The sequence below is a fragment of the Helianthus annuus genome, chromosome 9 (genome assembly GCF_002127325.2).
Source record: "Helianthus annuus cultivar XRQ/B chromosome 9, HanXRQr2.0-SUNRISE, whole genome shotgun sequence".
Taxonomy (NCBI): domain Eukaryota; kingdom Viridiplantae; phylum Streptophyta; class Magnoliopsida; order Asterales; family Asteraceae; genus Helianthus; species Helianthus annuus.
This window is the reverse complement of record NC_035441.2, coordinates 42,937,481-42,946,121: the sequence shown is the minus strand read 5'-3', so window position 1 is coordinate 42,946,121 and position 8,641 is coordinate 42,937,481. Positions and strand designations below refer to the sequence as shown.

General features: G+C 32.9%; 1 long non-coding RNA gene across 2 annotated transcripts; it reads right to left on the bottom strand.

Annotated features, from left to right (window-relative positions):
• Positions 1 to 399: 399 nt before the first annotated feature.
• On the bottom strand, positions 400 to 5,169 carry LOC110874250. Of its 2 annotated transcripts, none has more exons than XR_004866474.1 (8): positions 5,043 to 5,169; positions 3,834 to 4,009; positions 3,657 to 3,738; positions 1,661 to 1,796; positions 1,054 to 1,134; positions 904 to 941; positions 689 to 761; positions 400 to 558 (listed from the first exon to the last, which is right to left on the bottom strand). It is a non-coding gene; the product is annotated as an uncharacterized LOC110874250 (long non-coding RNA). The 2 variants fall into 2 exon arrangements; XR_004866475.1 differs by having other exon boundaries at positions 400 to 555.
• Between the last annotated feature and the right edge of the window lie 3,472 nt (positions 5,170 to 8,641).

Below are 8,641 nucleotides of genomic sequence, written 5' to 3'. Positions count from 1 at the left end.
TCTTGCTATTAGAAATGCATAATTATAAAACCCACATATATGCAGCCCTACAAACCCCACTGAATTATATAACTCAAATATCGAGCGTCTACGTTTAACGGAGTTAAGTTCACAAGGTTAAAACGTAACTAACCTTGAAAGTTCGGGTTGTCACAAATGATGTGTGAAATTAGGGTTCATGTTGAGAGCAATGAGGCGATGACTGGTGATTATTAAAATGGGTTTTTTTTTTTGCAAGTAAAGAAGTTTTTTCATATCTAATCCAACAAAACAACATAAAGTTCATCGAAGCATGTCCGATCTAATTTAAACAAACAGATAAGCTATGGATTGTTGGTTACTAAACCAAATTTGGTAACAAAACAACATGAAGTACATATAAGAGCCTTAAGCACAATAACCCATTCAAAATAATCAACTAAATAAAGAGAAGAAATAACTTGTTTCACTGACATTATGGGAGATGGTGGATGCCTCCCTTCTGACGTTATCTGAAGCGACATCAAGCATTTGTGGATCAGTTGTAAGGCCATTCATCCGCTTGACATCAAGCACCTACTATAGAAAACGGTATTATACACAAAACAACCGATAAGCATGATCACAATCTAAAAAACAATAATTGTAAAGAGAAATCTATATCAACATTGGTATACAGTGAATAAATGTCGACATATTCGAATTATACCTCCTCGTAAAGGATCTGTCTAAGCCAATTCTTGATAGGCTTCAAATCAACACTTTTATACTTCTTGCGATATCTAAACGCAAATGAAAACAAACTATTAAATGCTATTTATTAACATTAATAAACAGAAGAATACAACAAACGGAAAAAAACAACAAAATAGCTTCTGAAATTGATTGTTACGTCTTCTTCACCTGACCACCAATTCATCTTACCTATGATCCACAATCGTATACGATGACCGTCCTGTATTCTGTTCAAAAAATTCCAAAACAACTCATCACAACCTATAAAGAAACTAAATTCATCCAACGTAAAGAAATTTCACCATATGTAATACAATATATTACATAGTAAAAGAAAACCTTTTAAAGATAGTCGAGTCCATTTGAAGATGCATATCCTTCGAAAGGCCAAAACATTACCCTTAGTAAATCGAGTCCGCTCTACAAAATGAATAAACCAAATTATAATTGTTTAAAAATATAAAATAAACATTGATGTCGATACTATGTGGTACCAATGTTGAACCCATTGAAGTAAGAATAGCTTTAGTTATGTATGGTGTTGATAATCCATAGAGTAAGACAATAACATTTAAATATACAAAAAATATGAAGATGAAATTCTCACGATCCAAAGAATTAAATAATATAACCAAAATCTAAAAATAACTCCAATCATTGACTTTAAACTTTAAAAACAAATGATATAATATTATACGTACACATACTTTTTAAAAATAATCATTTCATAAATAAAAAAAATCCAAACCCTCTAAGACTTACCACATTCGTCTCTAAAATGGAAATGAGTTAACCATGACAAAAGTTGTACAAAGTAATATCTTTTCGGTGCTTATAACCTATTAAGCATACTCATTAAACCATCTTAGAAACCTCATCAAATCATATTTATAATAATCATAAATTTCTAAATATATATGAAAAAAATGATTAAAGAAATTCTAACCAAAGGAGCCCATGTGCAGCTCTCTGAGCCAAATAGTTGCACGGCTTGAAGAACCCCGTACAACATTCACCACTCATTCAACCTCCTATGAATGTACTTAGATCCAACCAAATCTCCCCTTAACATAATCCCTCCTCTGTACAAAACACATGTTGATATTCAAAACTAAAATTAAAATTAAAAAAAAAAGTTTTGATTAAAAGATGAAAAAGAATCTGTAAGGTGGAAATTCCATTCCCCTAACACAATCCATATCCAAATCAGATGTTTTTACTGCAATACCCCCTGCATATACTCTAAACGCCTAATTCACAACAGGAAAAAACACCATTTCTGTTATGTCTTTATTCGGTAATTTCCCCGGCTGAAACAAAATCAAACCTAATTAGTTATAAACTTACACACTTTCTTTCACACTCTTCAAAAATGTAGGATTCTGAACTTTACTCATCATATCGTGTGAAGACATTGGTTGTCACAAACTAACTACTCGAGTTTCCATATCATTGCATCGTTTGGAGATAATTATAACCGTTTAGAATTAGTGACGTGAATGAATAGTAAATACGTTAGAATGTAGGGATGAGCATTTGCTACCGGGTACCGATACCGAACCGTACCAGGTATATGTGGTACCAGTACCAATTTTCCCCGATAAATGGTACCGATGCCGGTACCAATTTTCCCTGCTTTTCGGTATCGAACGGGTAACATGCTCATCCCTATTAAAATCAACCGAGATGCTAGGAATTTACCTTTCTTTATCGATTTACTTCTTTATTTCGGTATCCAGACTCGCTTTGCGTTTATCATTTTACACATAAAAACCTTTGCCGGTAGTTGCATCAGACATGTAGGGTAAATGGGAAAAAATTAAAGCAAAATATAGAAATCTAAAAGGTTGATATTATGAAAAACTAACTCAATCCATAACAAAAATGCTCCACTTTGGCTTCTGTAACAACCTACCCTATCATTTTTTCACCTTAGCATGCAATTATCCACCCACATATAAAAATATATAGGAACTGATCTGAGTTCAATCAACTTAAAAAACGAAATAACAAAAATGAAGATTCCATTGAACCTCTAGAATTGTGTTTTTATCACCATCATACGTTTTTAAAAGAAAAAATAACCAGACTTCATTAACATTAAAAAGGTATTTGTTTTACTCAGTTCACATAGATTGTTGTAACATAGAGGCTCAAGAAGATGCTCTCACATTTAATAAAAAAATTCAAAAAAAATACGATAATCCAATCTTAAATTTGGTGTTAAGAATTGGCTGCTTAATGATGGTGATGATCCCCCTTTCTTTTATTAGTTATAGCAAGTTCTTTTGAGCTTAATTTTAAATAACCTTGTAAAAAAATAATGAACAAAAATGTTTTATTTGAAACTTCTAATATCATATTAATCAAAATAACACTATATAAAACATCTACATTGCATCCTAAGATTCATGAGTGTCATCCCAGCTAACTAAATATACAAAAAAAAAACTTGGCATTAGTAATTAAGTGTCAACTAACTAAGAGTGATAAATGAATCAATAATGAGTTGAAGTTCAGCTAAGCCGATACTTCTTAAAAAACATCTTTAATACAGATACCTTGCTACCCTAGGCTTCTTTTTATAAGCAAATTTTAGACTTTGAAGTAAAAGTATATAACATATATAAAGCAATTGTTTATAATTTAAAGTCGCATTATATTTCTAATACAAAAAATTGATTACGGTGTTGAATTTTTACTTAGTGGACTAAAAAATTCCTTGTTGTAAAAGCATGAGTCATGAAGTTACCACAAATTAATCTGTGGCCAACAAACATGACAGATGTATACTTGAACCACCACTTATATAGTGATCATCCTAGCTACTACAAACGAAATAAAATGTCAAGTGTTGTTATTAACAACGTTTTAAAACCAAAACATTTCCAAACAATAAATCAAAAATTTTCAGAAGGTGAAACACTCATGTATGTAGATACCTCGTCACAAACTCGATTCTGTAGAAAGGTGCCAGGTGGCTGTCACAGTATTGTTTCTCTTTTGTAGCCCTACTCCGATGACCTACCCAAAGCAGCAATAACACAAGTTCAAAGATACTAATACCAATGGAGAATATAATAATAACAATATAAGCAAGACGAAGAACAAACCGCTACCTGTTAATTTAAACCTTTCTTCAAGCATATAACCTGCAAGTTCCATAAGTGAATGGTCTTCAAGATCCTCATCATCAACCTCCATTAACAATCAAAAGTCCACATCAAGAAGCAGCATAGATACCTCTGTCCAATGAGATTTCAGTATTCATCTGTATTCATCTGATAGATGAAATCTCAAATAGACAAAGAAAACCAATCAGTAATTATGTATCTATCTCAATTGAAGTATTGTCAAAGCTTCCATTATTTTAGAGAAAATAATTGTAAAAAAACACATACAAATAGATTTTGTAATAATCATGATGATTTACATTTGCAATTTTAAAAAGAAAATGCAAAGTCCGAGAAAATTTACATGATGATTTACATTTGCAATTTTTTAACTTATTAACGCAAAGTCGCAAAGATCCATTTTGACATTTACATGGCACAACCAAATTAAGCAAAAGTCTGAACCATAAAATTGCAGAAATTAGTTTGTTTACCTATCATATATATAATAGATATATATGCTTACACATAAACTTTCTAGACTATTATACTAAACACATGATCATTAGAGGTATGCAAAATTCCAACATATATGCAGGGGCGAACCTACACTAATGGTTTCGGGTTCCCAGACATAAAAGACACACACACACTGGCACACTGGTCTTCTTAACTTAACTTCTTTATGTATGAAATTAAAATTCATAAAAGAACAACTTATAGCATTATATAAATAAGGCCCTGTTGATACATGAAATCAAGCTAGGGACCACATATATACACTTTAACTATATCATGCACATAAATTCCAACATAAAGAGGCCAAACGTGAAATCATATTCAGCAACATCCAATATATAATATTCCAAATTAACTGCTTTTGGTGCTCAAAATTATGAACATAGATCCACAACATATATAACTAAATGTTGGATAACATAATGTGCATAACTCATCAAGCTTCACAACATATATAAAATTGCACTAAAAATTATATATCTATATCAATTTTGAACATGACGGATGAATAGTAGATTCACGGTAACCACCGTTAATATACTTGACATGCAATGAAGTTCACAGACCAAAATTAGGATTTAGTTAACATAAATTTGAATAATGTGCAAAACTGAGCCGCCACGGCTTACAGTCATAACACAAGTTAGGATTAATTAAGAAATAAAACAAATCTCATAAAAGTATATAAGTTCTTACTGCAGATCGGAAGCGGTTCACAGTGGAGACGGTGGGAGGAGACGGTGGGTGTTCTTAGGGAGTTATCGCTGAAGGGTTTGCTAAGGTTAATTTGGGGCTGGTAGTTTTAGGGGAGATAATTTGGGGCTGGTAGTTATTATAAAATGGAGGACTTGGGGAAATAACTTGGAGGTAAATTTTGAGCGGCTGGTTGGGATTTGGGGAAATAATTTGGAGGGTTAATTTGCCGCTTTAGTTTATTATGTTTACAATAATTAATTATATGTACAATTAAAAAAAACTTATTAATTAACGGTGACAAGATGTTATAGTTATCACAATTTGAAAATTTTATAACCCGTTAGCAAACTAACATCAAAGATGTATTAAATTTTGTAATTTTTTATACAAGATTGTACGACTATTATAAGATTTATTAATTTTATATAAGATTGTACAAGCATTAACATAGTCTAGTTTAAAATTTAAGCTATAATGGCTATATATGTCTTAATATTGTATTTAAAATTTAACTACCGAATATTATTAATCTTTTTTATGGTGAGGGGTTGGGTCTAATTGGCAAAGTCAAAGCAGATTTAACGTAATTTGAGTTGTTAAAAAAATTAAGTATATTTTTTAAATAGTCTAATTATTTAACGAAATGTAAGACTACACATTGCATTAAAACTAAGTTAATTTCACTTTTTAAATATTTACATAATAATATAAACTAGTATTAAGCCTCACCTCGAGGCGTGTGACTAACCAGGATCATGTCACCAATCATATTGAACAATAGAAATAAAGTAATTAAAAACCAAGCACAATCAATATGATTAGACTCCAACAGTTCAAAACAAAGTCTAAGTTAACAGCGGAATCATTTAGTTCAAAACCAAAGTAAAGGCTTAAAGTTTCATAATGATTATTATGAACCCCACCAGTGGCGGAACTAGAACATTAATTCAGGGGTATCCCAAATTTTTTTTTTACCGTGCAATCATACAATATAAAAAAAAACAACAATACATAAAATAAAGTAAAACAAATACCTAATAGATTTGTCCTCTTCTTTTTTTCATAGGTTGAAATCGTTCCATCACATCGTCGTCTTTTACTTCACTTAAAAAATCTTTTTCGACCGCACAAACCATAGCATTGTTCAAGAATTCCGGACCGATTTGATTGCGTAAATCCATCTTCACAAGCTTCAAATTTCGAAAAACATCTTTCAACGGTTGCGGTTGCCACCGGTAAAAGCAAAGCTAGCTTAACTGCCCGATAAACTGTAGGACAAGAACTGTGCGTTCCCGTTTCAACCATAACACGCACAAGATCACTTATTCCATTCAAGTCTTCAAAGTTATCATCATCGCTTATTGTGTGATGAATCGCTTATTGTAGGATCAACGTCATCATTTGCTTGATCAACATTCGGACTTGCATCAACGTCACCATCATTTGCTTGGATATTATCATTATCAACATTCGGACTTGAATCAACGTCAACATTCGGAGGAGTTGTTTCATCATCATTAATTTCTTCGTATTTTCGCTTGAAAAAGTTCTCAATTAAAGCTTGTTTTTTGGATTTTGGTTTCGTCATCACTTCAAAGAATTCAAACAATCACACAATCAATTCAAACAATCAAAGTCTTTATTAAACAAACTAATAAAACTGATCAAAGAAATAAAGAATTCAACAATAAAAAACTAATGAAAGTTATGAAACTAAAACTAAAAAAACTAAGAATTCAACAATTAAAAAACTAAGAATTCAAGTATTCAACAATAAAAAACTAAGAATTCAATTCAACAATCAACAATTCAACAATAAAGAATTCAACAATAAAGAAACTAAAAAAAACAACCTCCTGCGGCTGGAATGTCAACCGAATAACCGATTGTAATTTGTAATCCTCCTGCGGTGCGGCTGCGATGTGTGAGATGAAGGAGACAAGGAGTAATCTTCGATTGTAATCCTCAGTTCGTGAGTTCGACAGTCTCTTGGACCTCCTGCGAATTCTGTATTTCTGTTCCTGACCGACGTTTGATTATCCCTGCAACCGCCCAATGCACTTGGGTCATTATTTTATTATTTGTGCTAACTAGTATTGGGCTATCATTTGGTTATTTGGGCCAATATAATAAGTATATTTTTAGGCTTAATTTTAGTTTGTAAAATTTTTTGAGGGGTGTCCTAAGTATAAAAATCAAAAAAAAAAAAATTTTACACTAACGGATAAAAGTTGAGCCGTAGCCCGGGCTACGCCTCGGACTATATTAGGTCCGCCCCTGAACCCCACAACGGTTCATCTCCACAACGACCATTCCTCCATGCAAGCTCCAGCTAGTACCTAACGACTTACAAAGCATGCAGTAATGTATCAACACATGTACCCATGAAATGTAAAACACAGAAAACAAGAACTAATTTGATTCAAAATCCTACACTTATTTAAAAAATAGTTATTCACTATATTTTAAAAGTGAATGTACAAATAATATATACCTTGATCATCGAGTTTAACGTGGTGGGTCAACATATATCCCATCAATGTGGTCAGTTCGCGAGTATGCGACACCCTTAGTTGGCTCAGTTAGCGGCTCAATACCAACAGAAAATGGAGGTAGGTCAACAAAATGGTCGTATTCTTCCTCGTCGACAACATTATCAACACCAAGGATACGCCGTTTGCCTTGTAAAACGACGTGGTATCTTGGTTTACTCTGGTCATTTACAAAGACAACTTGTGTGCGATGTGAAGCGAGAATAAATGGTTCAGATTGGTAGCCATTAGTTGCAAGGTCAACAAGTGTAAAGCCGTATTTGTCAACTTGAACACCTATGTTGTTATTCACCCACTTGCATTTTAAAACAGGGACGGTGAATGTTCTGTAGTTGAGCTCCCAAATTTCTTGTATGACACCATAATAAGACTCCCTGGAAATATCTAACCTTATATCAGGATTCGTCCGATCAAATCTAGTTGTTGATGCTATTAGTGTAACTCCGCTATTCTGCATTGTACTTTTCTCATCTTGTTTTTTGTGTAAAATGTATATCCGTTCATGACAACCCCTGGTAAGATTTTACTCTATAGTCCGGACCTTGCCCCAATTTTTCCACAAGTGGTTCAACAAATGATTGACCATTAGTTACCTTTTCTTTCATCCAAGAAGAAAATTCTTTGATATGCTTAATTTCATGCCACATTTTGTTCTTGTTCGGGTAGGTTGATTGCAATAACTTCAAGTGTTCATTAACATACAGAGCAAGACAAGTCATGTGTTTTAGGACATAGAAATGTGCAAGTTTTAAATCATCGTTACTTGGGTTCAATATTTTCATACCCACGCCTCCTACCCCTTGAAGTTTACCGGAGTGATGAGAATCTGGCTTACCAATACTTTTGGCACCTTCCACGTAACTTGTACAAAATTCAATCGCCTCCTCGACAGCATATCCTGTAGCAATACTACCCTCAGGATGACTACGAGTTCTTACAAAACCATTCAAGACACCCATATACCTTTCAAAAGGGTACATATAACGCAAAAATACAGGACCACAAGCCTTGATTTCTCCAATGATATGAATCATCAGATGAACCATC